This window comes from Ciconia boyciana, chromosome 4 (assembly GCF_034638445.1).
Source record: "Ciconia boyciana chromosome 4, ASM3463844v1, whole genome shotgun sequence".
Taxonomy (NCBI): Eukaryota; Metazoa; Chordata; class Aves; order Ciconiiformes; family Ciconiidae; genus Ciconia; species Ciconia boyciana.
In genome coordinates, this window is record NC_132937.1 from 74,144,078 (window position 1) to 74,150,077 (window position 6,000).

The 6,000-nt window shown below is 37.8% G+C and overlaps 1 long non-coding RNA gene across 2 annotated transcripts in view; it reads left to right on the forward strand.

Annotated features, from left to right (window-relative positions):
- The window catches only part of LOC140651056 (uncharacterized), a 33,304-nt gene extending 27,534 nt beyond the window's left edge, over positions 1-5,770 (forward strand). For both annotated transcript variants that reach the window (XR_012042243.1, XR_012042242.1), the window contains one exon: positions 1,549-5,770. This is a non-coding gene — a long non-coding RNA (uncharacterized lncRNA). The remainder of the gene's footprint in view (positions 1-1,548) is intronic.
- Positions 5,771-6,000: the final 230 nt, after the last annotated feature.

Sequence of the window (6,000 nt, forward strand, 5' to 3'; positions counted from 1 at the left end):
ATGGGCTCACCTCTTATTTGTTAGAGAGGATTTGATTGATTAAGTCAACCTGGAACCATCAGAAAAAGCTCACATAAGCCAATTATCTGTTCTCAGAAGGTCTAAGTACAGGTTCTGCTAGGACAAAAGCTAATTTGGCTCAGAAATTTGCAACTAGGTATATTCAAAGCCTCCACTATGCTGCAAAAAATAGTTATCTGAGAGCTAGTTCAGGCTAGAAATGTGTCCTTAGTTCTGCTCTACTGTGAGTCAAACATCAGGTCTTTCACATAGAGAAAAGTGTTTACTCTTTGTATCAAAGTGCAGAAATACTCAAAGCCTCACTCCTAGGTACTAGTGGCTGGACTGATGCAGATGGATTCACATATGCTCTGGCACAGGTGCGTCAGCATAGTTTCCAAACCCCAAAAACACAAATAAGTTCTGATATCATTGTAACTCTTGTAAAACACAAGCAAAAGGTCGGTACCAGAGCTGTCAGTAAATGTAAACTAGGGCACATCTTATTTCAGAGTGATACAGAGTGTCCCAGGCACTGTGAAACCATGAGGTTAACTACACAGAGTCAGTCTTGCAGTCCCTTTGTAAGATTTCTGGGGAATACTCAGTACGTTCCCCAGAAATTAGTTTTGCTGTAACTCAGCTTACCTGCAGTGCCTACAGAGGCTACAGAGCAAAGTCAAGAGCAGGTTCAAGTCTAAGCCCTGTCCCTCTCCTGAAGTCTGTTTTTCCTTTCTTCAGATCCCAGGCAGAGCCAAAGCCAACCTGATAGCAGTGGGAAGGACTGTGTGTCTCAGTTATGAGTAGGAACCTAAGCTAAGACAATAAGGGGGGAGTTAATGCCTGTGGCATAAATGCCATCTGTTCCCACCTCTGCATAATAGTCCCTGTGCAGCTCTGAGCACTTTGCTTCTCTGTTCATTGTTTTCCCTATGTAAAATAGGATTATTAATTTGTGTTCCCTAGAATGCTGCAAGGATGCATTTATTAATGTCTGGAAGATATTTGCTTGCTGCAGTGACCTGAAATGCACATAATTAAGGAGAAGGACATGCTGCTGCCGTTAATGTTTCATCGTGTGTTCAAGAACATGTATTTACTTCATTAGTTCAGTGAAAATTAACATTATGAAATGTGTACTGGTAATGTTTCTGAGAAGTGATTATGGTTACTAATAGGATAGAATTAACAAATGCCACTGCAACTGTATCTGTGTGTCATGTTATTATAAGAAACTCTCTGTTCTGGCACTTCCCTTCTGCTTTTCATAGTAAAGGAGGTATGTGAAGGATTTCAATACCTGATATTTTGCAATCACAAGATTGCACCAGAATAACTGAATACAAGTTGTCCTCCAGCAAAGCTTGTGGAGTGGTTGAGTTTAAGTATTAAGAGCAAAATTCTAAAAGAATCTGAATAGATACTACAGATAGGTTAACATCTTTTAAAGTTTCTTTGAAAGATGTTTTCCTCAATGACAAAAAGACATGCATGGATTTATTCACATTGATTTTAATTTTTTTATTCAAATTGTGTTCTTTTGCACAGTGATTCATACAGCTTTCCAGATGACCAGTGCCAAAAGGACAACAGTATTCAAGGACTTAATTATATGTTATAAAGCCTATCTTTGTAGGCACAACGAAAAGTAAAAGTCACATATTTACATTCCTCTCACCTCAATTACAAATTACTTCATGGAAAATTTCAGTACAAACAGTTTGGCAACCAATCTCATCCAGACTACAAAGACAATGAACAACACACGGTACATGACTAACAAAAATTGGACTGCCAAAATTGTGAGGACTCTTCATTCATCCTGGGTTGGTACAAAGCAACAAACAGCCCTCATTATACTAGATATGGAACTGCCAGAAAAGGAAGCTTCCTGGGAACTTTTTCTTAACTGCTACTTTCCTATCAGTTGCACCAGAGAATAGAGTGATTTGAAGTTGGAAAGTTTTGATTCTACTTTCACATGATCTATCTGAGAAGTAGTAGATCTGCAGTTCCAGAATGTCAGTAAACTTTCCACTGGAAAAGAAAAGGACTGAGATAGAAAGAAAGAATATTAACAGAAAATACCTCATCTTGATACTTGAGAAGCTTACTTATATATATAAAAAAAAAGACAAGACAAAGACAGCAGTGGCAGTAGTATTTACATTTCAGTAAAATATGTAGCACTTTCTTAATGACTGAAGCTGTCTTGATTAAAATAATATTTTCTAAGGGAAGACTCATTCTAGGCTTTGTCATGCTGTGATCAAAATTTCAGCCCTACAAGGATTTTTTCCAAATGTACCTGTCTTGGAAAGGCACTTTTTGTAGCCTAAGATGTGAAACTCTCTCAAATAAAAGCAAAATAAATAAATAATTAATAAGTCTAGATAACTTAATTTTGCTCAGGTATGAGGCTGAGCTTGTCTCTGGTTCTCTTGGGATGATCTGAGTAGACCTTCAAAATGTCTGTGAGACGGAACAAGACCCAACTTACTAATTTTTATTTATGTGGAAAATGGGCCTGTTTTGAGGAGCCAGAAATTACTTTCCCTACCACAAAGACAGCTGGGCTCTGTCACTGTCCTAAAGACTAAAGCAGAAGGAGAATATGCACATGGAAGTTGAAGAGATAGAAATCTGAGTGGAGTTGTGGACTGGGTTGCCTGAGCAACAACGTGGCCTGATGTTGTGCCCAGCTAGGGGAGAAAAAGCCTCTATGTCAAAGCTGTCCCTACTACTTCCTCCATGTGGCTTTGTAGTCAACTGTTTAGACAAGCAAAAGTAAATTCCTTGATCAGGAAGAAGTTCTGGGCTGGGATGGAAGATTGGGTTGACCTTTTTCACAGCTGCACTCTGGATGGAGGAAGGGGAAGAGTGTAACAGAAGATCTGCAGAGAACGCCAAGATGGAGAGGGTAGATATATGAGAGAAGTGCTATGTGCACCAGCGTGGGCAGGCAAGCATGGACTGGGGAATGTGAGGACAGACAAGAAGACCAACCCCGGCAGGCCCTGCTGCTTCCGTAGAAGGCATCAACAGCTTCCCTGTGCCCTTCAAGACCTGTAGCAGTCCTTTAGGAATTACAAACAAGACCAGCTCATCACAAATCGTAACATGAAATAGCACAGACTGAGCCTAAGATTGAGGGGCAGAAAAGAGTCTTTTACAGGTACCATTATACCCTTCTAGCTTTATATTCCACTATTAAGGTGTTATTCTGATCCATAAGTGTACAAGAAAAAGGAAGGACAAATTATTTTTATTTCTGAGATTCAGGATTTAGAAAGAGATATCATATATTTTATTAAATTAAGTGACCACACAAATTCTACGCTATTACAGCTGTTGCTAATTGCTAAGGATCAGACTTTGGATATACCAAAAGCTATCAACATTTACAGTAGATGTCCACTCTATGTTATGTGGGTAAATCTACATTAGATGTAGATTAATGTCAAAATAAAGCCTGCCTTTTTGATTATGCCACTTTTTCAAGAGGATTGGGAGGAATATGCTGATTATATGCATGCACATGAATTCACATCTATTTTGGAAAAATCTATCTCTTCGATAGTTTATCTGTAGAACTTTCTGGGGAGCAGGAATATATCAGCAGATCTTTACTATATATATGCAACTGTAATTGTTTTCATCTTTAAAACATACAGTACAACATCTTTTAGCTCCCTTACCTATTATAACTCTATACATGAGAAATTACTGAAACTTGTTGACTAATCACTTACACTGTCTAAAAGATAACTGTAGTTCTGAAGATGTATAATCCCAATAGAAAACCACTACAGTAGGTGTCATTATGAGTTAAGAAATAAAATTTTTTGAGTGCCAGAATTACTATGAGAAACATCACTGTTAATGTGTATGATGGATAGAAAAAGTTCATCATAATCATACCAACTTCTACCACCCCCTGGTGTGCTAAGGGATGATACTAGATGGAACGAGCTGTAGGTGCGAACAATAATTTATTTGAATTAAATGTCAAAAAATTGCTGAAGGATAATACAATTGAGGCGAGTTTTCCTCCTCTTTCTTTCCTTTTCTGTATGGTCTTGAAGTCTGTGCTTTCACATACCTGAAGTCAGACAACAGGCAATCACTGAAAAGAACAAAGTTAAAGTGTGCAAGCTTTCCCTGCAATTAACTTCTGTAATTTATTGAACAAGTTATGTGAAATGAAAATTTACTAGCACAACTAGAATTTTAAAGTTCAGTGTAAAGGTTCCTAGGGGAAAATAAAGCATTCAAACAAGTCCTAAATAACTTTTGCAACATAATGTCAAACTTGAAGTCAAAATGGTAATACCACTTTGTTTTTGCAGGATACTTAACATTCTCCTCCCATTGTATATATACATAAGTATATATAAGTCTCTCTGTGTCTGCATGTTTGTATGTGTACAAATATGCACACAGACACATATTTACACTGGTTAAAACTTCAAACCACTTATTCTTCTCCCAGAGTGTTGATGTCGGGGAGGGAAAGGTGAAATGAAAAGCAATTGTGGAGGACAGAGGCCGGAAAGCCGTAAATGTATTGGTATCAACTAAGGCAATGAAAATTTTGCCGTAGACACAATCAACCTTCTGCATCAAAATTCTCATATTTATGTAGGCATGCATAAATGTCTATAAAATGCAATTATCTCTGATATCTCTGATAAAATGCAATTATATCTGATATTATCTCTGATATCTTTATTACCATTATGTCCATAGTAAATGCAATGGAAGTGTAGCATTTTTTGAACTTCCAACATGGGAGTCACTTGTGGCTGAGAAGCTTACCTTTGACTTACACTTCTTCTCCTTTCAACTGCCCAGACTTCCTTTAGACCATGACATGACTTTAGCCCTTTCTTTAGACATAAAAGAGTCAAACTGCATGTACTAATTATCACTTTTTCCTGCAAAACTAAATCACAGACCCATTCAACTGAAATGTGGTAATTCTAATTTTATAAATGTAAAATTAAAAAGTTATTTTTATGTTTGGATCATTTAGAATTTGGACAATTTGGAATAGTCTTCTAGATTTACAGAGCTTAAGCTCAAAAAGTACCCAACAATTTTCTAATCTAATCACTTGCATATTGAAGACCTCAAAAATTTTACCCAATTTTCCTTGTACTGAATTCAGAAAAGCAAAGAAAAGGAATTCTAAGTTGTGAGTAAATTGACCACTCTGAGTGAAGTATTAAATTCAGTCTTGCTTCCTTCCTTAATTTAACATATACAAAACCATATATATTGTCCTGGTTTCGGCTGGGATAGAGTTAATTTTTTTCCTAATAGCTGGTATAATGCTGTCATTTGGATTTTAGTGTGAGAATAATATTGATAACACACTGATGTTTTGGCTGTTGCTAAGTGGTGTTTACACTGGTCAAGGACTTTTCAGCTTCCCATGCTCTGCCAGGCGCACAAGAAACTGGGAGTGGGCATGGCCAAGACAGTTGATCCAAACTGGCCAAAGGGCTATTCCATACCATATGACATTATGCTCAGTATGTAAACTGGGGGGAGTGGGCCGGGAGGTAGCGATTGCTGCTCGGGGACTGGCTGGGCACCGGTTGGTGGGTGGTGAGTGGTTATATAACTTTTTTCCTGAGTTTTGTTCCTCTCTTGCTCTCTTGTTTTCCTTCTCATTACAATTTATTGTTATCATTATTTTTTTGTTCCAATTCTTAAACTGTTCTTATCTCAACCCATAAGTTTTCTTACTTTTGCTTTTCTGATTTTCTCCTACATTGCACCGGGGGGGGGGGGGAGCAGGTGGTGGTGCGGTGGTATGAGCGAGCAGCTGTGTGGTACTTAATTGCTGACTGGGGCTAAATCACAACAGTCCTTTTTGGCACCCAGTGTGGGGCATGAAGGGTTTTAGATACTAACAGATTAACCAGAACATATTAAAGAATTTAGATCTGTTAATAGTTGTGGGTCACAATATTGATTCATCTGTTCTCGATA